Consider the following 25,960-nt stretch of genomic DNA (forward strand, 5'->3'; position numbering starts at 1 on the left):
CCAAAGGGTCCCTGCATGGGACAAAATCTACTCAGGTGGTCGGTCCATTGTGTATATTGGAAAGGGTTGGACCATTGCTGTAGTCCTGAATGAAGCCCAGACTGCAGTTCTCCTCCCTGACTGTCTTACTGACACAAATTCATGCTGCCTCATCCTATTATTAGTCCAAACAGCACATAGTTTCATCCCCTGTAACCTATTTCTTTCTGTCTGTAAGCACATTGTTAATTGATTGAGAGGTTTCATAGAGTTTCAGGTTTTTATGTCGTGTCTCATTTTCCACAGAATGGCTGGAAAAGCTGTTGAAATTGGTGCGTAGAGACAGGAATGTAGACCTGGGGAAAAAGTAATCCCACTCAGTTTATCCACACTTTTGTTAGCAGAGAACAGTTTTACAGTTTAATGCAAATTTGAGTACACTGGAAGGTGTCATTTGAAATTTGACAGCAATGCCAGCGTGACAGCAGAGTTTTGGTAAAAGTGAATGACAGCACCTGTTTTGTGTGAGTGGCTAATGAGTCTCAGAGTTTGTTGTCTATATGGATCCCCATTAGTTGTAACTGTGGCAACAACTAGTGGTAAGGACAGATCATTGGAGGCAACTAAAAGCTGTCTTCTTTCAGGGGCACACTGACATTAGTTGTTTTAAAATATGCTTGTTTGTGTTCTTATCGGGGAATTGGACGAGAAGACGGATATCCGTTCCATCTCTGCTCGTCCAGTATAGAGATCGTTCCATGACATGTTTAGCCTAGCTTAGCACAAACACTTAAAGCAGGGGAAACTACTAGCCGATCTCTATAAAAGCTGCCTTTCATCATTATATTGACATATCGTGCCGCATGGCAAAATTATTGAATTGTGCTAAGACTTCTGGTTTAACAAGCTAAATAGCTTAGCTAATTAGAGCAACAACAGTTGGGCGTAACAAAACCCAGCTGATTCTTGGATATATTGGTGGCTGTTGCTTGCTAGCTAACAAGATGCAACAGGTTAACAAGACAAAGACAAGACAAGATGATGGAAGCTTCTTGGGATGGAAGCTATCAGTTTCCTCCTGCTTCCACTGTTTGTGCTAAGCTAGGCTAACGAAACATCCTGGACTTGTATCTGTATTGAGCGCACAGAGATGAAACTGATATCAATTTTCTCATCTGACTCCTGGTGAGACATCAAACCTGGACCCAGGTTAACGCAATTGCTTCGTGGACGTATCCCGTCATATTTAAAAAGAACGTATCTATTTTCCTAACAGTTACTATGTGAGTTTCAGTCTCTCCAAAGAGAGCATTTTTGATATAAGCTCAGAAAGGAAAATGGGGGGTTATTGTGGATGGAAGGCCAAAACTGAGAGGAAAAGATTTTATCTGCACTAGAGGAGAGAGACAAACACACACACACACACTGAGACCAGGCACACCCACAATTTTTCCACTCTTGTTCCTTCTGTCTCCCTCTATCCCCTCATTCACTCCATCACACACACACACACACACACATGCTTGGCTGGCGTGCACTAATGGAAAGCTATGGTCTGGCAGGACTCATCCCGCCACTTTCGACAGTAATTGGCCGTTTGCTGTCAGACGGACAGAGAAACACACACTAACTAACACACACATACATAGAGACACACACACACACACACAAATAACAACAACCAGATTTGTGTGTCATTTGTCTTTCCTGTCTGTCCCTGCATCATGCTCCTGGTCTTTGTTTCCTTGTACGGGCTTCTTTTATCAGCTGCTTTGCATCATGGCTAAACATGTGGAAAACACACACACACACACACACACACGCACACACGCACCCTCTCTCTCTCGTGCTCTTTCTCGCCTGTCTATCAGCCTTGTTGCCTCTGACAGTACGAGCCCATGTTCTGCATATAATTGCCGCATCTTTGCAGGTTTGAAATGATGTGATGGGCTTTAGGGATTTATGTGTGTGTGTGTGTGTGTGTGTGTGTGTGTGTGTGGAGTGTCCGAGGATAAAATGGCAAACCCAGACTTCCCAATTAGATATAATCCATTTATTTCAAAGCAGAGCCATGCCAAAGTCTGATGAGTTAGAGGGGGAAATCGAGGCAGTGAAAACAAAGGGTCGATGGGTTTAGGTTTCATGTGCTTGTTGTGAATACAGATCTGCATTTACAGATAGACAGTAAATGGACACAGCATGCAGGTAACCAGCCTCATTTAGAAACCTGACGATGCTTTAAACTGGCTGATTCTCTCACAGCCTCTCTCTCATCTCGTCTCTTAATTTACGTGCTCCGTGTGTCTGTAGTTCTTTTCAAGCTGATTGATTTATTTGCTGTGGGGTCGTTACAGCACTATGCGAGACCCACCAGCTCTGTGTTACTGATATACAGTGTCTCCATTAGGCCTGGCAATACTGCAGCCCTGCATCTTTCTCAAGAGTGCATTCTGTCAGTGTTGTGCCTACTGCAGTCTTCGAACTAGTTGCAAATTCAACCATTGCATGTACTTCAGCTCAATCCTCACAGTGTTTCTGCGAAAGAAATGCTCACGAATTATTTTTAACATTAAATCATCCAGTTCAGAATCTCTGCTAAAAGCTCAGGTTCCTTCACCTTCAAGAGGTGCAAATACTAAGACTAATGTTGGGACTTTCTTTCCCCTAAATTTGTCTTTTCAGGCAGAGCTTACTTTCAGGTTGTGTATCTCCCCTACAAGCTCCATCATTTCAAATCTCTGTTAACCATTTCTACTGTACTTCACTGTACCTAAACTGAACCATCAATAACACAATAAGCATTTGATTTACTGATTATTTACTTGTTGGATATACTACACAGCCGGGGAGGAAATACTGCCTTTATAGGTTCAATTCAGGTCAAAAAAGGTATTTTTCTTATTCACTAAAATGTTTGACAGTCTTCTTTACTCTCATTGGAACTACATGTGTATCATTGAATTCTTTAATCATCCACATTTTCCACTTACTGACAGGACACATATTACTACAGTTTACTGCTAAGTGGTGGAAAAAGCTGTGGAAGTGTCATCGCAATACTTTCACAAATGCCGCCATTAATTCACAAAATTCACAACAAAACTCATTTAAGATCCTGGTTGGACTGAAATCCCTTGTTGGAGTGGGAGAGTTGGATTTGTAATGATGACCTTGCTGGGATCCGTACATTTTAGAAGTTTGGTGTATTTTACGTACAACGGCAACACTATTTAAACATTAAAAAGGTCCTACTCACACCAACAGTCGAACCAAGATGTTGATCATAACAGTCATAACTCAGCAGCCTGTGCAGCTTCGTGTCTTTTGTTTCCCCTTCCTCTCTTCTCTTTGGTAACCTGTTAACCTACTGCAAGGACCATTGCATGAACTGGGTTCTCTCTCTCTCTCTCTGTCTCTGTCTCTGTCTCTCTCTCTCCTGTGGCTTGAGGCTGGCCCTGGGAAGTTTGACAAGATAATGAATTGCCATGCATGCTGCAGTTTTTCACATTTCACAGCCCAGTAACTCTGTATGTAGGGATGGGGGAAACGATGGAGGGGATGGGGGGCGGTGAGAGGATAAGTGGAGGAAAGGATGAGGGAGAAAGGAAACTCCACCAGACGCAACACAGGATGAATAAATGCAGGTGAAAGTTAGTCAGGAAAGATGAGACCTTTGTCACTCCATCTTCCTGTTGTATCTGTCGCCGTCCGTCCCGTGCAACCACAGACACACACACACACACACACACACAGAGTTATGTAATTGTCTGTGGTGCACAGCTGTTTCCTCATAGTCACAGCCGATGACAAAAAAAGAGGAAGACGAGGGAGAAAAACAACGTAATGGAGAGAAAAGCAGAAAAGTAACAGAAAAGTGAATGAAGAGAAGAAGGAATGTGGCTGCAGATTATGTAATAACTGATCCAAATATCAGAAAATATACCTTTTTAAAAGGCAACTTAAAACTGCATTTATCTTCTTTCCTGAATACATCAACTGGAACTTACTTCAATTATTGTGTGGCAGAATTACAACATATTTCTAGTGCTGCAACAATCAACAATCAATTTGTGTAGCTAATTCAAAAATGCTGGTTCCAGCTTTTGAAATGCAATAAATGATCTACTTTTCTCATATCATGTAATCTTTTTGTTGTAAACTGTAAACGTTGAAGGCTCATTTTGGGCTCTGCTAATGTGTCGTCACCTCTGAGGACTGTGATGTCCGTCCAACACTTTGGTCTAGAGTGAAATATCTTTCGCTCCAGACCTCCATGTGTCTGAAAGGATGGATCCTAATGACTTTGGTGATCCTCTGACTAATGACCTTTTGCTGCATTGTCTGTTAGTCTGATTGAGGAGCATTCATGGATTATTCCAAGATGGTTACTCCTGACAGTCACATCAGATTAATGGAAATTAACCCTAAAGCAGAGGTTTGTTAACAATGAAACCTGAAACCTGCTGAATCAGTTGTATTAGTGGATCAGATTTTATTTGGACGTAACTGCCAGTAATGGTGATGATTTTGCCGCCATTCTTCCGCTAGTTTGTTGACACTTCTGTAGTTCTTTTTGGCAAGTAGGAGATAGTCAGAAATTTCATATCAACAACTTGGAATTACAAGTAGAAGGCTGGTTTTTACCACTCGGCTGCTTGTAATTTCATTCTGAACTGAACCCGCCAGGCTCAGGTCGATTAGCAGAGCTCCAGTCTGTCTTCATGTGTCAGCCCTGTGATTGACTGGCGACTTGTCCAGGGTGACCTGCCTCTTGCCCACTGCATGCTGGGACTGACTACAGCCCACTGTGACCATGAGCAGGACAAGCTTTACAGAAAATGGATGGATGGAAGTCTAAAATATGATCTCTAAGAGGTCTCTATGAGGTACTATTTTAGCATTTTGATGTCAAATCAGGAGATGCCTTCATTAGCCATTCGCAACTATATGTAGATAATATAGTCCAGTGATGACCACAAAACAGAGAAAGATGTAAAACCATTTGAAGCTGTAAAAGAAGTCAGATCTGTATGAACAGAAGCCCTTTAGTCCCCAACTTGCTTCCTCACTTCTTACAGTGTGGAAGCTGGTGCCAATATTCTCCTCAATATGAGCTGCTCTAATCGCTGCATTCATTCATTTTCTTTTTTATCGTTCTCCCAAACACACACAGTTATTGTCCTTTCCTCATAATTTGAAATCACTCGAGTCGAACACACACGCACACACACTCGCCCGAGAACCCATAATTCAGTAAGTGAATAAGGCATTCAGTCTACGGTGGCAGAGATTAGATAAGAAAGTGAGCAGTCAGACTGCCGCGGCAGGAAAGCAGAACAAATGAACTGCACTCGTGATGGAGAGAGCTTATACTGTGAAAGCCATAGCACTGATCTTTCAAGATGAGTGGTTTTTTATGGAGGGCAACTCTCCAGCACTATTCACCATGGAGCCCGATTACTACAGTTTACAAGGAGATTTACCCATTCATCTCTTCATGCTTCAAGCACACTGTGGATACCAATTATTGTGTAGAGAATCATCCTATTGTACTTCGTGTTGCATATATATACATATTCATTTTGTTCCCGTATTGATTAAAATAAACATTTTAGGAGAAACCTCTCTGGCTTCAGGAGAGTAGGTGTTAAGCTTAGCAAAGAAGTAAGTAAGTAGGGGAAAGTGCCGTCACAGCTGCAACAAAAGTGAAGCTTCCAACAACTGCAGAGGTGTTGGTAAGATGCTAACACCTGAGAGTCATCTGCACTTCTGTTTCAGTGGAAACGCTGCAATCAGTGGATTTGCTTGCAAAAGTAAAGTAAGTCTGCGCTTTCACCTTTTAATTGTATACCACCCTGTTCTGTAGGAGTATAAACGGCCTGCTGTCAGTCTTGAGCCAGTTGATGGTTCCCTTGAAGTAAGAGTGCTAGCTTTCTGTCTGGTTAGTGACTGAGAGTGCAAGTAGTCGCCACATCACCAAGCTTCAATCACCATCTATTATGTGTCGGATGTGCAAAAGAATTGTGCTGCTTCACTTTCGTGTGTGACAACTTAGAGAAGTCATCTTTCAGCTGCATGTTAATGCACCATTTTGGCACTTTTACATCTATTTAAAATACCTTAAAAATACCAAGAAAATATTTGAGAGGAAAACCTTTTTCTTCTACTTAAACAGATTATATATCTAGGTAGCACTGGACTGACTAAATGATTAACAGCACCAAACCATAATCATACTTTTAAGGATTACAGAAAAATGAAGTATTTTTGACTGAATGAAATTTGTTTTGCAGTTTTTGAATAAATATTCAGTAGGGATTTCTTTTATTTTACTCTTTTATTTTCTGTTGTGAGACTGTGTGTGGGACTTTCTGGTGTTTGGGAAGTCATATCAAAATAGAAGAGCAGAGAGTGTTTGATTTTATTCTTTTTTATTAAGAGAAATCCTCCTGGTGATCACAGGCGGAGCTGTGTTGACACAGACACACACAGGTGTGTTGTGTTGTGTGTGTTTGTGTCTTTACATCCTGCTGAGCCAGTGTTTGCAGACCGATTGGGATCAGGGATAAAGCCTTATGACCTGGCATCCATCCAACCCTCCCATTCTCTACTCACCCAGCTCTCTCTCTCTCTCTCTCTCTCTCTTTGTCGGTCTTTCTTTTCTCCTCTCCCCCCTTCTGCCCCCGTTCTCTCCCTAACATCCTTTTGTTTATGCACATTTTTGAATTTGCACATTTTAAAAAACTCAATGGAAAGGATAGGAATTTGAAAAGAATGCCTAAATATAGCAAAAAGTTTTTGTTCTGCGTGGTCTGAGGTGGAAAAGTTGATGTGTCAGCAAAGAAAGGATGCAATAAAGGCTGATGGAAACACATTTTCCAAATAAACAATGACATTGTAGGAGCTGCTTCCTCTTCTTCTTTTTCTTCTTCTTCTCCTTTATCGCTGCCAGAGTTGAACTTTGGTACAATTCCCAACAAATACAGAATAAAAGGGAGGCTGACAAAATCATGTGTTTGGCCAGAGGAGAAATTCATGAAAATATCTGGTCATGATGTACCAGAAGAGTCACTGCGGCTCTTTTCAAAATGTTATGATCTCCTGAGAATGTTCCCACAGCTCTAGTTAATAAACACACTGATTCATATTTTCATTTGCATGTCTCTAATATCTTCTGTTATTCTGTTTGGAAACACACCCTCTTCCCGTCTCTTTAGTTCTTAGCTCCTGTGCTGAACCAACAGCTACCAGGGCGCTCACATGTACTGTGTGTGCTGTGGTAATGACATCATTCATAGTGTGCAGAGGATGTTGACAGTGGCAGAGGAAGTCAGTGTCTGTGTGTGTGTGTGTGTGTGTGTGTGTGTGTGCGTGAGTGCGTGTGTGTGTGTGTGTGTGCTAGCCTGGCAAGGCCTACAGTTGGCATTACACCATCCAGGATACACAAGCACACACACACACTTTCCTGCTGGTTTTGCAAAAATCTAGTAGACTAGTGAGTAAAATTAGGCCTTGCTTAGTTTTGACTTAAGGCTAGTCTAACGTAAGTCGGTCACATCAGATAAGTTTGTCCCCAAGCTCTCTCAATAACGACCAATGTCACCCAACAAAAAGATGAAAACATGGCTCCATTTGTGGGTATTTTTAGCTGTGTTGTGCAGCAAGCAATGAGAGGAGCAAGAAACAGTGATAATCTTTGGAAATGTTTATTTTTTTTATATTGCTACTGCTTCACTCTTCACTAGATTTCCCCAGGAAAATGTCCTTGTAACTGACATTGTAATTGTAGCAGCCTTCTGAAAGGGTTTCCAAAGGCACAGCTTCTGTGCCGGAGTAAACAGAGCTGAGCAGCTCGAACCTGCCTTTAAATGGAAGTCAAGAACACAGGATGTTTGCTGTTCAAGTTTTTAAATAATAGTAAATTATTTCTGCTTTTCAGTGTCGTGCTAGGGAGAGAAAAAGGGCAGACAACTAAATAAAGTCAATGGGCTTCAACATATTTATCACGTGAACTCACATGAAAGTTACAGTATGTGTGTGACAGCAGTGGGTCGTTCTAACGGACTCCTTATGAACATCGTAAACACAGTCAGCCATGTGGTTTAGTTTGAATGAAGTGTGATTTACCCAAAATTCCTATCAAGTTAGTTGTACTTGGTCAAAAACAAGTCATCTTTGTGCAACTGAAGAACAAAGATGTCTGTATGACGTCTGTTTGTTGGATCAGAGCTGCGGTTCGGAGATATGAAATCAGGATCATGGTATTAATAAGAATAGTTGTTTTGTATTTCACAAATACAAATCGCAATATGCAGTAATGTTGAACTCTCGCCAAGCGTCTCTCAGAGTCACAGTGTGTCTCTACGAAACCAGCTCCTGCTTAAGACTTTCATTAGGGATGTCACGTTGTTTCAGGGCATTTGAGCTGAATATACTGTGTGTGTGTGAGTGACGGTGATGTCTGAGACAGATCAGGAGACAGAGTTGCAGTGAGGACGGAGCGTGCCAGCGTTCCAGTACGCATTTATGCATGCATGGTTGGTGGGTGAGTTTGTGTGTGTGTGTGTGTGTGTGTGTGTGTATGTGTGTGTGTGTGTGTGTGGGGGGGGGGAGTGGGACACAGTAAATGGGTCATATGCAGTGGAGGAGGATGACCTTGGGAATTTGTCCTGTTTTTCTTCAACGAGTCTGCCGACGCAGTTCTTTGTCTCAGGGAGAGACATGCAATGACAGAGAACTGAGATCCGACAGATGAACCCAAAGCTAGGTTTGTTGACAGGAAATTAAAAGGTCTTCCCCAAACTGTTGCCACAAAGTTGGAAGCACATTGTTTAAAATATCAGTGAAGATTTTCCTTGAAGGTTCCCTGTGGAGTTTTAGACCTCTGGTAGCTGTTTTTTTTTCTATGAGTGAGTCCCTGTTTTGTTTATCTCGTGCACAAGGACACACGTGGGACAGTCCTACCAACACTATTCCACTGATGGAGGTAACACGCAGCAAATATTCAGCAATGTTCCAACAAAGGAACCGAAGAAGATAAAGACTGCTTGCTAGTAAACATGGATATAAACAATTCTGGATTTAAAATACTTTAAAAATCAGTTTTATGAGAAAGGAAATACATTGAACCGATTTATTAGAGCTCAAGAATAGACACAATCCACTTGAGTAACTCTGACTGTAAATATAACTTTTGGTTGTTTACAAGAAAACTCCACAGGGCCCCTTTAAGTGGAACTAGAAAAGAAACGATGTAAAACAAGCTCAGACCAGAAGTTCACTAAAGTATGTGTCCACATTCAATCTAATTTTTTCACATCTCCTTTCACCAGCTGTCTTTGAAATGTGTTTGAAATGTTGAACCCAAGCTTGTTCCCCTTCCACCGGTCTTGCCTTCAAATTATGGCTCGTCACATAATTAGTTCAAAAGCAAACTTTGTGCACATCAAAATGCTTTGTATTATATAGCTGGTGCTTTCTAACCTCAGCTTCATTGGCTCCTGCTGGTGTCACGTCTGCTCTCATTGGCTAAGTCCACCTGATCGGATCGCTGGATATCAAACACACAAGAAAACAGCTGCAGGGCCAGAAATGTTCAATGTCTGAGTCACTAACTGAATCCACATTATGTCATTTCCCCTAATATGTTTCCTGCTGCAGCTTTTAGTGCTCTGACTCAGTGTTTTGGATGAGACTTTGGAACTAAAATATACCTGATTGGATTATTCATTTTTACTAAAGTACTGAAAACTCAGTGTTCATAAAAAGAACTCCTTACCAATTACTATCACTGAGAATTATTTTCTTATTCAAGTCTTCTAGCATAACCTTTCTATTTCCTAAATGTCCAAATACCGCCCAATGTTAATTCAGACAATAATAATACAAATAATACTACTTAATACTTTGTCATATTTGCATGTTATGCAAGTATTTCTAAATCAGGCCAGCTGTGTGCTGCTGTATGTGGACAAATGGTTGTGGTGTCTGGCCCAGCAGTGCCATTCCTGCTATGCTGGGATATGTGGGTCGTCAGCTATTTTAATCCACAATGTTGCCAGCAATACCTGAGGGAATAGACAAGTGCTGCAGTGTGTGTGTGTGTGTGTGTGTGTGTGTGGATTAATGTGCTCTTGGTCCATGTACAGACATGAACAGAGACAGAGTAGAGGAAGACAGTGTGTATCTGAGAAAAAGACAGGGAATTATAAGGTGTGTCCACAGTAATGCAAGTTAATTTGAAAATGTTGTTTATGTGTCAAACGGGGTCGTCATTTTCTATAAAGCATAGAGAAACTGATAGGGGAATGGTTAAAACTCATATTTTCCTCCCTTTTCAGTTGAGAAACAACACCCTTGTGTATTACAGCCCTCGTCTGTTCATAAATGGGTGGACTGTTTCGACGAATCTGGCTGAAGCTCGGCTTAAAACTTCTGCTGCCTCTGTCTAGTAGTTTTTAGTAGTAATTTAGATTGGAGGTCACAAATGCTACCTGCTAACCAAGGCTAGTTCTGGGATATTGCATGGACTTGTTAATGTGTTGTGGATGGAGTAGTATAACAGAGGTGTGAAAGAGAATGGTGAGTTGAATCGGACATCTGTGAAAATTGACAATCAAACATCAGTGTATTTTAAGCAGTACTCCCCACCTCTTACTACTACTAGTACTATCCCCCCTGTAGACTTGACAGGTGGCTCTGAACACTTCGTGGATGACGGCAGGATTCACAGCAGTTATAATGGATTCTATGTTTTTGCTGTTGACCCGTTCGCTGATCCAAACATCCATGGATTATTCCTTCAAACTACAGTAGAGCTGAAACGATTCGTCAATTAATCGATTAGTCCATCAACAGAAAGTTAATCAGGAACTATATATGATAATTGGTTGATTGTTTTTCAAGCAAAAATGCCAAATATTCTCTGATTTCAGCTTCCCAAATGTGAATATTAGCTGCTTTTCTCTGTTTGATGTCATTGTAAACTTAATATCTTTGAATTATGAACTGATGGTTGGATAAAAAAATAGGGCACCTTGGATCCTGGAAAATAATAATACGACAAAACAATTAAGAGATCAAGAAAATAATCTGAAAATGAATTTATAAGTAAGATATTAATTGTGGTTGCAACCCTATTTTCAAATCATCACTCAGTTTGTTGTAGCATGGATAGTTCTCCCAGTCCACGTCACTAACCAGTGCGTCCACAGAGAGAGTGACTGGGAGCTCAGAGCAAAGATAAGAAGATGCATTTTCAGATTTATGCACATTAGTGGGGACACGGCCTCCGTTTCCAGCTGGATGAAAAGCAAACTTCACTTTGATGCCAATTGTAGACACGATGTGTGTGTGTGTGTGTGTGTGTGTGTGTGTTTGTGTGTGTGTGTGTGTGTGTGTGTCGGGGAAAGAGGGGGGACATTTGAATTATTTAAGGATGAACTGCAGGACACAGTGGAGACATAGTTGTCTTGGGGGTAAAAGAGAAACACCCTCTTTCTAATGCAGGGAGAGCTTCATCAGGCACATGCACACACAGACACACAGACACACACACACACACACACACACACACACACAGAGGCATGTATGAGTCATGTGTCCACCACGCTCTGCTTTCCAGCAAGGCCAATGAGATCAGTGCTTTCCTCAAAATACAAAGACCTCTGGAGGTAAAGAAGAGAGAGAGCGAGACCCTGGTGTAAAAAAAAAAGGTGTGATGACAGTAGAAGCCTCCCTGGAGTCAAGTACACACACACACACACACAATCTGGTACATCTATCCTTTTGAGGTCTCTCCACTGACTGCAGTTAATCCCTCCTTCACATAAACTCATAGCTGAGTTTAAACCCTCAGTGATTCTAACTTTTAACGAACATTTTCATTTGATGCTGTTTGTGTCTTTTGTCGGTAAGTTGCTGTTGAAGTTCCCTTTAGTGTTTTTGGTTTCTGAGGATATTTGTGGAAGACCATGGAGCCTTGGAATATACTGAAGGTTACTTTTTTAAATTTATGAGTTGAACCTTCATAGACTTATTTACTTTCATATATTGTTTCTTAATTTAACAACTGATGGCTAACGAATGAAAGGACAAAACCTGAAGACGTGACTCCGTATAGGGTTCACTGAGTTGAGCACCTATGGGAGATTGTTCGACAGTGCTCTCCACCACCAGCATCAAAACACTAAATAAGGTAATACCACTCGGAAGAATGCTGTTCATCCCTCCGGTGAAGTTTAACGACTTGGAGAATACGTGAAGCTGTTCTGGAGGCTCATGGTGGAACAACACCATACTTGTATTTGTCACCTATCTGCATGTGAGATTGTGACTTAACTCACATTAGTGGTTGTTGTGTATGACCAAAGCCAGATATAGCAGCATGAAGCATGTTTTTCATGTCTCTTTTGCCTTTGTTTAACTGGTTAAGTCCCGTCAAAGTCTTCTTATGCAAGGGAGACAGTTGCAGCCCGAACAATACAAAATCAAAGCAAGCTAAATTGCGCCTAAGAAAGCAAACAGTAATACTGCACAAGACCAAAAACAGTCAGTAGAGTAATTTACCATGTAACACTTGTTTTCAGTTTCCTTCTGAAGACCATTCTGGTTCTTTTCATCTCTGTCAGTGAATGAAGGACAGACGGCAAATAAATGTCTTGGTCTGGTACAAAACATGTTGGACATCAAATGGATTTGTTCGATTCGTGTGTTCTGGGACGAGGCTCTGATAAAATGGTTCTGTTCAGGATGTCTGAGCTTCTTGAAGTCTTCGTCACGCATCTTAAATTTTTCAGTGTGATGAAGATGTTTTAGTTTTGGAGCTCGTGGTGCTTTTAGTCGGTTAAGTCTGTGATTTTCTTCGTGTTTCCTCTTGTGAGTGTCGTGTGTTGGAAGAACAGTTTCTGCTCTGATGAAGCTCATGTGGATCCTAAACAATACGACATTCACACACACACACACACACACACTGATGATTACATGTTACTACGCAAAATATAATGACTCAATTAATAATCATGATATGATTTGGCTCTCTCTGATAAATTTACTTTAGTCTATTACAGACAATGAAATGAATGAGTGCAACATAAAAGAGGGGATCAGCTGCTGTCTTAATGGATTGACCCTTTCTGTATAGTGTGTGTGTGTGTGTGTGTGTGTGTGTGTGTGTGTGTGATGGGGTGGAGGAGGGATGATGTGAGGGATGAGGTCATTGTGTAGTGTGAGCATGCGTGACTCTTTGTGTGTGTGTGTGTGTGTGTGTGTGTGTGTGAAACAAAGGCAGTTGTGTGTGTATAAGTGATGACTTCATTCGTTATGCATTTATTTATGATCTGTGTTACACCTCAAGCAGTGTGTGCGTGTGTGTGCGTGTGTGTGTGTGTCCTTAAAGGGGAAAATGAAAAGAGAATTACACTTTCTGGTCTATTGCAGTGATTTTGGACCGTAAAGTCAGTATCTATAACTGTCTTTACCATCAGAGCATCACGACTTGAACTCACTACATGCACCTTTTGGGTAATAAAGGAACAGTGCAACATTTTGGGAAATCCTCATATTTTACCCACAGTCAGATGATCAGGATATCAGTTTCATCTCTGTGATAAGTCCTGCGTCTCTGTACTGGGCACACTAAGACTGGAAGCACTGGGAAACTGCTATTCTACCATCAAACGTGAAAGAATTCCTTCCATTAACTCCAGTATGAGGCTTCATTACACTTTACCTCCATATGGTCAACATATGGGGGTATACCACCTGTATAAAGTTGAGGTTAATAGGGTAAAATGTCATTAACTGGCATATTGTTAAATTGTATCTATGGCAACAAGCATTAGCAAGCGATTCCAGAGTAAGTGGCACATAAGTATGCCACCTTTTATTCTTAATTTTATATCTCCGGTGCACATTCATAGTCAAGTACGAACATGTCAAAATACTCATTGTTTCTGACACTAAACTCAGCGTAACCTCACTGAAGCAATGATTATATTGATTATGTTCCATTTTTATCTTTTATTAGCAACAACAAATGTTTGTCAAGTTTATGAAAACTTCAGTTTATATGAAAACTGAGTGGAAAGTCTGTTTTTTCTCTGTTATGAAGTATCTAGCAGCAGCATGTGTCTGCCAGGTGATGTTGTGTAATGAAGCCCTGGTCTGAGTCAGGACACAGATGTGAGCACAGATGTGCTTTGCTGAGTGGAAGTAAGTGACGGTTTTGCATAAAATGGTCAAATTTGCCCAAACTGAAATAAGAGTAAGTGAGTGTTTTGGCTTCTAGGTTTTGTTCTGCCTGCAGAAAGGTCTGGACTGAAATCAGCTGAGTGGCTCATGATGAGATCTAGAACTGTGTTTAAAATCCATTCACTGGTCCTGGTTTACAGCTGACTTTTCTACTTGGCTCAAGTGTCGATTTAAAGCTTCTCTCTGCTTCTCTTCGGTCTGTAAACACATACGCACAGTGTTGTCGGCCGGTCAGCGGCGTTGTTGACTCTCTGCCTCTGATACACATCAGCAGAGCCTCTGCACACTCGCCTTGTTAGCTCTGTGCAGGGAAAGCTTCAACAAGCAATCGCAGCAAAAATAAATACTTTTGGAGCCCTCTGTACTTAGATGTGCACAGAACCATAATGACTCAAAGCACAGAGGATGTGTTTAGGATCAAGAGAGCACAGTAAAGGACCAACAATTTCTCATTTTCCTCTCTTTGTTAAAATCACCTGCACTTCATACTTCATTGGAGTTATGGCCACAGCATTCCTTTTGTGCATGCTGCAATCAGCCAGCGGTCACACAGGACAACATACTCACTATCTCTTCATATGCTTCTCAATAGGCGGCAGTTTGAAAGTCCACTATAGGAAATATGCTCAAGGTGAACACTGGATATATATCATGTCATTGTTCCCTCACTGGGAACTCCATGCTGTCCAGATATATGTAGCCTACATTTGAAATGCACTGACGCTGTAGTGAAGTCAGGCCTGTTTATTTAAACAGCACCAAATGATCTGCCTTTCCGTTGTGCTTCCTGTAGATGTGTCAACAGTGTAAACTACAGTGTTGGAGTGCATCTCCCACAAAGTTGAGAGCACGGCAGTATAAACAAATTAGTGGTTGTGGACAGTGCACGTGAGTCTGCAGAGGAGATCCCAAACTGTGGTTTTGTGACTTCATGCCCGCCTCACATCGACGTGAATCCTCCTGAACTGTTGCTAAGACGTTTACCTGCCCCTGTATTTGTGTTTTTTTTTAAACACGCGACTGATAAGCACCTTTGTTAGGACCAAAGGACTGAAGGACGGAGTGTCATTTGGACAACATCCATCTGGAGAATAACAATCCCTCTCAGGGCTACATGCCGTGCAGAGTCAGTTTGAAACTGTTCTTTACAACATCAGACATATTTTCTTTAGTGTGAGCTGTAAGTCATGATGTTATATGCTCTGACAGAGACAGGGCACATAGCACTCTGAGCAGCGACACACACACACACACACACACACAGTAACAGAGTTGACACAGGGGAAAGGTGACGATCCTCTATACCTCTACACTGTTATTGCTGGGTGAGTGCATCTAACTCTATCATCAGTGTGTGTGTGTGTGTGTGTGTTTTCTTTTGTTCTGCCCTCCTCCCATCTCTCGTCACGTCTTTGTCTCAGTGTTGTTCGGCTGTTTTTCTTTGGCCCTCTCATCGCTCTGAGCAATGAAGATTAGCTTGGCATGTGGGACACACACACACACACACATACACACACACACATGCAGCATCTTATAACAAGCTGTTAACCCCCGTTTATAAGTGTGGCCTTTGAATCAGCTCGGTGAAAGGGAGTGTAATCCCTGCTGGACGATTTAATGGTAATCTCCATATCCTGATTAGATTACACACAAACAACACACACACACGCACACACACACAGAGACACACACACACACATGTCGTCTGCAACACTTCTAAAGGACTGAATTGAAACCTCATTTTACCTAAATGAACCGGAGACATCTTTTATTCTTTTTATCCCGTATTTTATTCATTTCACTCTCCGTTATCTGTGTTTCTGGGTTATTCAGAGTTTTGGATGCATCTCTTTTTTTCTTCATGATCACACACAGTCGTGATGGTCTACAAAGATTAACACTGATGATGTCTTTTTATAGCACTTTTGCCTTTATGTTTTGGGTAACTGACAGAGTGACAGGAAACATGCGGAGAGTCTTTGTCGCCACCAGTCGTGTCAACTGCATCAATCCCTATTTATTTTTAGAACTATTTTAGCTTCACAACCTAATATTCACCCACTGCAAAACATGTTTTATCTTAAATAGTTTACGCTTTTTACACAGCCTCTCTGAACCAGGACTAAAATAATACTTTCCACATTCACGTGGCCACGAAGGTCTGCAACAAGGGTCCACGTGCAGCCCAAAATTTATGACCATGGGACTTTACACGCAGACTGTAAGTGGCAGTAAATATGTGAACACATCAGTGTACGCAGACACCCAGCATAGTATAAACAGAACCGGGTGTGTGTCCATGGTCCGTGTCCATTTTTGGAATACATCTGCTGCTTCACCCAGAAGACCTCTTGCAACTCTTCTTCTTTAGAGACTTATGAATCCGTAGTATCATTAACAGTTGTGCTGTACTGTGGCATCTGATAAGTCTTCAAACTCATGGATCTATTAATTAAACTAGATTTTTAGGATCATATTACCAGTAGAAACCTGTGCCCATGTTTTTTTATAATGCAGTCCTTTTTTTTGTTTTGAACGCAACCTCATACTCAGATGACTTTTGTTTTTAGGTAAGATATAATCTGTTATTTGTACAAAGCTGCCAGACATACACTCACAAGAGAAGTGGAAGTCTACCACCTCGCAACTTGAAAACATTAATTGTTCAAATCACTGCGATGCCAACATCCAAAATGTTAATTGTCGGGTCAAGTCTGTGGTTAAAGGTAAACAGATGTGTGTTATTATTTTAATGTATTTATCTGCTGTGTTTATTAAATTTAATCTACTCCATCTGTTCCTCCATAAAATATGCCATCACAAAAGTCGGTCAGATTTTTGTGCCGTGACCTCCACGCACGGATCTACTGACTCCAGTGAGCAGTGGGGAGGCTGTTGTTTGTACACTAGCCAACTGCTGACACACACACACACACACACACACACACACACACACTCTCTCTCACACACATACCCAGCAATCATTAAATAAACGTATTCTTCAGACTGCAGGCTGTCAGCAATATACCAGGAATACATCAGGGGGTAAAAGTCAGCATGTGTGCTGTAGTATGCAGTCTGTCTTTACAGACACACACACACACACACACACACACACACACCATGGTGCTGACATCATATATAAACACCATCATCATGCAGAACATCATTTAACAGCTTGTGGTGTCTGTTTGAGTTCTGACTGATGTGTGGGTGATAAAATCAAGCTTGTTGTTCAGAGTAGCAGCCATTTAAACTGAACGATCGTCACCAACAATAACCTCATTTAACTGAATGAGAAACGGGCGATGAGCGACAGTTCACCAAGTAACTGCTGGGTGAGCTAATGAGCTCTCTGACAGTGGGGGGATGAAAACAGGAAGTTGGGGCTACAACTGGAAATCAAAGGTTAATAATATGTGTCTTTCTTTGCTTATTGAGTGATTTATTCATACATCACTAACTACAAGTTGAAAACCCTTCATGTAATTGTGCTCTGCTGCATTGGGTGTGCCAAAAGTCTACATTAACTATTGAAAACTGAAAATTAAAATTTGCCCAAATGGCAGCCACATTATTTAACTCTGAAAGGTGCAGTGAATATTCATGGTCCTCATTAATCCCTAATGATTTGGTGACATTCTAACCTTTCATCTAGTGCTGTCATCATGTCAAAATATTTCCCTTGACTTTGGTCCGTGACAATTGCTAATAATAAAAGTACAGAGCAAATTCATACTTCCCCAGGGATTAAACCTTCTACATTTTAGACACTGACCTTTCCTGTAGACCTGCCATCAGAGCAAACTTCTGTGCTTTCATATTGTGGAGTGTACTGAGCTTTGCTGCCTCTATGTGCCGTCTTGAGCCAATAACACAGTGTGAGACAGTCCTCTTATTATTTTAGTTGAAGCCATCATTTTCTGCTGTTTGTCAGTCCTGCATTTTTGTGCCAGATTGTCGACCTGTATGATAAACTTACTGTAACTATGGTATTTATATTATTTTTAAAAATACATTTACATTTCTAATATTGTACACATGGGCAGAAGAGGTTTATATATCAGCATTTTCCAAAGCAGGATTCAAAGCGGTGCTACCTGCTGACAGCAGCTGATACTGAAGTAAAACTCACCTCACTCCACAAAGCACAAGTATAAAAGTAATCAAATGTGAATTTGCATACTTATCATGATTGGACCAGCTGCCGTGCACACGCCGCGGTATGTCTTTCATACACCTAAATAAAGCCAGAAACCCCCTGTGGATTTGGATGGAAGATATAATGTGTGAGTGTGAGTGTGTGTGTGTGTGTGTGTGTGTGAGTGTGTGAGTGTGAAGAGTGTCTGTTTGTGTGCACGTACATTCACATGCATGCTATCTCCTCTCTGGCTAGTTGGCAGGAATGCAGTCTCATATCTCAGCATTAACATAATGTTCTACTTCAGTGGGTTCATTGGGTTTGGTGCAGCGTTGTTCAGTAAAGCTGGTGGATACAGAAATCATCTCTGTAGGACACTATATTTTCTCTGTGTTAATTTTTAAAGTATGTACTGTAATAAAGATAATTTCCTTTTGAAAATATTATTACCATATTTATATATACTGTATATACACAATATGTGCATTAAAGAAACGGCTGCTAGACTTTTTCCGACGGCTTTATTTTCTCAGCTTTGACTTTTTATATCAAAAGAGATTTCATGAGGCACAGTAATGCAGCTTTCATGAAGTTAAAATGCCAACCTTCATTAGTAGAATAAGGAATCCTGAACTATTTCCAATTATTTATTATTTTTTTGTGGTTTTAACCACTCAAACCCTGATTTTCCCCTCAGATTTCCACTGTGGTTGTGTCAAGATACATTTTTCCACACTTTGCTGTATGAATATTGTATATGCTACATATTTATATAAAAACAGTAAAGCATAGGACATAGTTTTATGGCTGCAGCATTCCATCACATGGAAATATTCCAGCTGTCGTGTGCATCATTTCAAACCAGTAGATGATTATGAATAAAGCTTCGTAGATATAACAGGTTCGTGTAATTATACTATTAAACTAAATGTTAACTGTACGAAGTAGCCATGCTACTACAAATAAAAGATGACTGGTTTCCATTTTGTTTCTCACCAATATTCGGCTTCAGGAGATTTCCCAAAGCGATGTTGTAGAACTTGTTAGCAAACGGTGAAACGCCGCTGATTGATCCGGACCAAAGCAGAGCCAGAGGGCAGATTTCAGACCTGGTCCCAGAGTGTCTCGGCCCTGACAGGCAGGGGAGGGGACAAATGAGATAGTGTCAATATTGAAACAGGCTAATGGGCTAATGAATGTGGAGAGTTCTGCCTAATGTTCCCAACAGAGCTCCTAGCAAAACCATTAAAGCACTTTTATATGACTAGACAGGCACAATGCAGTAACTCGATTTATGGGGTACTTTCATGGTCAATTAGGAAGGGAGAGAGAGGAGAGAGGCCTGATAGGGGAGGTTAGTGTGTGTGTGTGTGTGTGTGTGTGTGATATGAGCTTATTAGCTTTAGACAGGGTTACGCCTGTTTTTGTCAATATTGTCCGGAGCGACATTACTTGTGATTGTGTCATTACAATCAGCAGACTGAACAACTTAACAATAAATATGCTGTCAATCAAACATCATCGTATCTGTCATATAGCAGGTGGACACACGTGGCTGAATGGACATTTTGAGTGAAAGACTAATATCAGTTCAAATAGTCGCCTGGGAATCCTCCAGACCTCAATATGTCAGACTGAATAATAAAGTTTGACATTATTTTTATGAAAGCAGAAGCTCCCTATGGAACCATCTTATCACCTTCTTGATTACCTTTTGCACAGCTGACTGCAGGTGTGACCGAATGTCCTTTCATCTTCAAAACTTTCCAGATGATTCTGCCCTGGAGGGTCTTATATCAAATGACAAAGATCAGCCCTGCAGAGATGAAGCTGACCACTTTACTCTCAACACTAGTAAAACCAAGGACTTAATTATTGACCTGAAAGGAAATATCTGAGGTCACAGTTGTCATGGTTTCCATTTTATAACCTGTTTATAATCAGGCGTTTTATAACCTGTGTTGTTTGATCTGGTTGAATCAGACTCAACTACAATGTATGCTTTGCAATTTTGAGCTAAAGGGCTCCCATGGCCAGGTGGGCGTTGCATAGATGACCGAAATCTACAGTTTCCAGCAGCTAGCTGGAGAATGAATGGAGGGACCGGCAATAAAATGTACGTTGTGCAAATAGGATCTTCTTCAGGACCTTCTTTCTGTCTTTATGTTGTTGCTCAAGCAAATCTAATCAATGTGCGGAGCGAACGTTCTCAAGGGGCTTTTAGTGATGCATTACGGTTCATTTGAATTTTTTGTGAGTGAAAAGAAACAGAACAAAGGGGAAAACACAATAAGTTTACCAACTCACCCGGACCAGAGCAAGCAAACAAAGGTTTAAAAACGACCTTATGGAGCTTTGAATTTACTACCTGGTCACACCAAAAAGTGGTGCAGCAAAATTAATTCTCGCACACAAATAGGTGGTGCTGGAAGCTTGTTGACATAGTGACTAAATGTGCCTTTGGTTGCTAACCAGACAGAGTTAATTCAAAGGAATGTAATGTTCTATCCACTGCTTATGCCACATCTGTTTTGTTGAGCAGGGAATGGCAGGGTTATATAAAATTGGTTGTTGAGATACAGCTAATGTAACATATTTCATCATTTCTGATTCTCTGGTTTTCCCCTCAAAGGTCAGTGCAGTTGAACTCCACCTGAAAGCTCAACTTGAATTTACTTTGCCTCCACCAGCTCATCCACCAATCACAATTGAAATGAATTGAACGTTTATACATCAATGTCGGCGTTACTGGGGCCTTATGTTGTGGTCTGCCAGGGTAACAGCATTTCAGACAGATTGGTTCTATAATTGGCATTACTCCTGATCTAATAGAAATAGTTTTGGAGGAAAAGGAACGAGAAGGAGGGTTCAGACTTCAGCCTGATAGGCACTTTGTCCAGGGGGGAAAAAAACATGTTTATTGACTGACTAGATAACCAGATGCTCTACTGAATGCTTCAGATGGTCCTTTGTACCCTCAGTTGGACACCCGTGAATGGATTCTGACGTTGGATGTGTTTTGACATTTGGATCTGGGGTGTTTTATGGGATACGGACATCATATAAATTGTCAATCTTTTGGTCTTGTTTATTTGTATCACAAAAGGTTGGCCTTATCTATGTATCCATCCATCCAATCACCAGTGGTATTTACAGTTGCTCTTTGCATTGAGCCATGAACTTGTACACAGACAGACAGATTTATTATTTGCAAGACCAAAATCAAGAAATTTAAAATCGTAAAGAATGCATGTATTTTCATTGTAGGGAGCTAACAATAGCGAGAAACACTGTTCACTGACAGCTTCAGTCTAAAATGTTGTATTGTCAATATCAGCCTTGACAAACCATCAAAATTACTCTGAAATGTATTAAATCCATAGACGTACTTGTGTGCACGCTAGCACAAACGTATTCGAGTCATACATATACTGCTCTCTGTTTCACACACACAGAAACACTCCACCTCTCTGTTGCATTACTGTAGTTTCCCTCTGAGAGTCAGTGGAGGATATTTTTAGTTTGCAAAAAACAAATCAGGTAGTACAGTTTCTCTCCTCTCTTTCTCATGATACACTCAGAGAAAAAAAGGTTTGAATGAAATGGTTCAGTGGGTCCAGCAGCAGTTCAGTGTGTAGCCCTAATGACTCGATGAACCCTCCGGTGTAAATCATGACATAGAACTCTCTGTCATTTCATGCCAGACAGGTAGCATACAGATAGTTTGTTCAAGCTCCTGTGCTAAGAGCAGTTGTTTTTGTTTCATTGGTCCGAAAGCTGCAAAGCGATGCTCAATGTGTTGATTCTCAGTGATAATAGTAGCACTGGCAATGATTTCACATATCTTGTAGTCATTTAATTTAATCTTCATAAGAAACATGTTTAATGCATCTTTAACTTAACTAAACCTTGAAGCAGTGGCATATTTGTTAAAGCCTTTTAAAATCCAGCGAGCAAATCTCTTCTTAAAGCACATTTCTATGTTTTACTGTTACATAAATTATGAAAACATTAAGTATTTAAAATTATCAAACTGCAAGTTGTTATGGTTGAAAGTATGAGCAGACCTCCCCCAAGAGGCAAATACTAACAAGCATATTTCCCCTACCAGTGTGTTAATGATGCGATTGCTTGTGTGTGTGCCACCTGAAGGCAGTTACATTTATTTATGAAAACATTTTGAGTCAAGTCTTTAATTTTTTTGTTAAAAGGCTAAGATGTGGCTGTGTCTGTTCAGGCTTTCGTGTTTAGATTCTTGTTTTTTCACGAGATGTGATTAAGCAGTCAAAAACTGTCATCCATAATTCACAACAAGACATGACATTTTTAAATTAAGCCTCAGCAGGTGAAAACACATTTTTATAAAGCACGCGTGAAGGGCCAGCAAAAAGGGTTTTCTTGCTAATAGTATGTAAGCTCAACAATTAGTAACAGTAATATGTAATAGGGAGTGTTCCACTGCCAATCCTCAATATGGGGATTGTTTGTAAAGAATCATTTTCTTGTACTACATATAACTATTGTTATGATGAACGGACGTGGCATGATAATGAGCCTTTGCATGTGCAAAGAAAAATCTAGTTTCATGAGAAGATCCAAATTCAAAATAATTATTTAGCAACTTTCAGGGAACCCGTATTGTGATGATACATTCACTTCTTCATAGTTTGTTGTCCAAATTAATTCCAAAATGACAAAAAGAGCTGTTGATGTTTGGGAACAAATGGAAATCCAACAATACAAAACCCATTTATATAAACCGTATGATTTTACTTACAAATTGGTTTCTTGATAGATAAGAAGCCGTGTAAGGAAAAACTGCAGCTCTAACACTCATTGCCTGCAGGTGGCACAAGTACATACGTAGGTGTAAAGCTTGTATTACTAATTTACTTCCTGGTGGATGGTGCAGGTTCTGTTGAACTGGTCTGACAGCGACAGAACAGGTTCCCCTGGTGGAAAATCCCCGTTCTGCCAATGTGAATGAGTGAGTTTGTGAATTACGAGCCAGTTTCCAAGAGGAGTGTTTGATCCAAGCGGCACGTCATCGTGTTGTTTATGTTCATGTCATCCTTTGTCCTCTATCAAGAACTGCATGAAGCTTTTACCAAACCACTCGGCCAGAAGTGTCTCTTTACCTCTCACATTTACTCTTATTTAAGTTTCGGAGTCAATGGTTTCCTAAAGTCAAGTGTTTAACGTTCAGTTTCAGTCTGTGGCTCTCAAACCGTGGTGTGATAGAAAGTGAACAAAAGCACTCGGAGTGAAAACCACTCAGTGCTTCAAGTATCTCAGCTACACTTTGGCTGATAAAAACTGTATTTACATGAGAAGAAAAACATTGACGAGATTTATTCAAACGCTTTATTCTCAAATTAGATAAGACCCAGCTTTAATGATCCCTGTGGGGGAATAAAAGTCATTGTAGCAGAATACTGAAATGAGATACAGCAAAAACAATAGAATATAAATGAGAACATAGTTAATGGAGGGATTAATTATCTCACATTAAACTATTTCAACATGAGAACATGTTAAAATCAACATCTTTCATTACAGTGTTCGCACAATATCAGAAGTAACATCAGTGGAACAGACTTGTGCAAAGAAAAAAGAAGAGGAAATGTGTATAAATGAAAATGATACAGTTCTCGCAAGCAAAAGTTTTGATTTTTATTAAAGAAAGTAGGTCATTTCTGAAAGAAAAATAAACAGACACATTAGTTATTAGAGACGAGGACTAAGTATTGTTTGAAAATATTTGTCTTATGCTGGAAACAATACATCTTCAAGACCATTTTTTACACATATCCCCTTTTCTTTGTAAATGACTTCTATAAATTAACAAAATAAACCAAACATTTCATATGCAACAGTCGTACAAGAACTTCTGCTTTTTAATGAAGGTTACAACGTTGAGTTTTTGTTCGAGTTCAAGCATTGAGAGTTGATATGCAGCTGTAATAGATACAGAAGCAAAATGCAAAAAATGCTGTTATTATTACACTGAACTGTTTGTTCTTTAGATAAAAATTACAGGAACTGTTGAAAGTTCAAAGAACAAGTGTTTCCAGAGAGGCAGTTAGGTTAGACGTGTGCGTGTGTGTGTGTGTGTGTGTGTGTGTGTGTGTGCACTGTCTGGATGTGTGGACAGCAAGCCCATCATTTTTCCAGGCTGGACAAATGCCTCACGGTGGAGGACAGGCCGTCCGACATGACAAATGACCTGCAGACAGAGAGAGAGAGAGAGAGAGAGAGTAGCTTCATTAACAGAAAGCACAACAGACAGAGGAACAGATGATTCTGCCACAGATTTCAATCCCTCCATCGCAGCCAATTAATGAAATAGCTAGGACACACACACACACACACACACACACACACACACACACAGCGAGAGGGACAAAGAGAGAGAAAACGGCCATAAGCCTGGTTAAGCAGTATTAAATTATTCTTCAAATTAAAAGGCCGTACCTGCCTTGTCCTTTTAGAGCTGTGTGGGAGTGTGTGTGTGAGCGTACATGTGAGTGATTAAGTTGTTAATTAATTTTATGTCCTTGTATTTAATAACCGTGGACAGTGAAAAGGGAGAGAGAGAGAGTGTGTGTGTGTGTGTGTGTGTGTGTGTGTGTGTGTGTGTGTTCTGGATGTCTCGTTCTGTCTGAGGAGGAGAAAGAAAGGAGGAACAAATGAGTAAAAATCCACACACACACTTTCTGAAGCTTTTCTTGAATGTTTTCGTCTCACAGAAAAGATTCGTTTTGGTTCATTTTGGTGGTTTTGGTAAAGAAGGCTGTCGGTTCAGCTGCTGCTGAAGCAGCTCACTTATTATTTTAACAAGCGCTGCACAATACAACGTTACTGTTTATTGACTTTAGGTGAAATCGTAGCAGGATGATGTTTAATGAACAAACTGTGTTACTGTTTTACCAAATAAAATAAAACTAAAGTTACAGCCTTGTGAGAGTCTGCGTAGATTTGACTGATGGTCGGTTGTTTATACATTTACTCTCCATTGCATCAAGTTGGGTTCAATCATTTTAATTCACATTAGATCGAAAAATTGACATGAGATGCTTCTTGGCTTGTTTTTTTCTTTCTTTGTGTATTCATTTCATTTTCATTTGATTGTGATTTATCATCCTCTGTGCAGCCGCAGTGTGTATATGAAACCACAGAAATGTAATTACAGTAAATCAGAGTCAATTCTGAGGGTTATATAATGGACTGGACTGTTTATCTTCAAGATAAGCTATGAAAAAAAAAATCTATTAGGCAGTGAAATGGTTTCTATAGTTTACCATGCTAAAAGTATGGGATGCTTCAGCTGCTTCAATAAGAAACCAGAGGGTGAGATGAGGAGAAGGAGGGAAAGAAAAAGGTGAGAAAGTGAAAGAAACTAAAGTGAATGAAAAAGAGAAGGATAGAGAGGAGCAGGTGACCTTTGCTTTGTGAATGAGGAAGGAGGGAAGTGAAATGTGTGCGATGAAGAGAAAAGAGAGGAGGGAGGAGGTGTTTATAGAGGTGAGAGAGAGGAGGAGGGAGGAGGGAGGGGGGGGTACTGCTCAAAGGCATGAAAAGATAGAGAGA

General features: G+C 40.4%; 1 protein-coding gene across 2 annotated transcripts in view; it reads left to right on the top strand.

Moving 5' to 3' along the window:
* Positions 1-25,960, top strand: part of klf7b (Kruppel like factor 7b) — a 55,623-nt gene that overhangs the window by 1,769 nt on the left and 27,894 nt on the right. The window lies entirely within an intron of this gene.

Source organism: Enoplosus armatus, chromosome 11, assembly GCF_043641665.1.
Source record: "Enoplosus armatus isolate fEnoArm2 chromosome 11, fEnoArm2.hap1, whole genome shotgun sequence".
NCBI lineage: Eukaryota > Metazoa > Chordata > Actinopteri > Centrarchiformes > Enoplosidae > Enoplosus > Enoplosus armatus.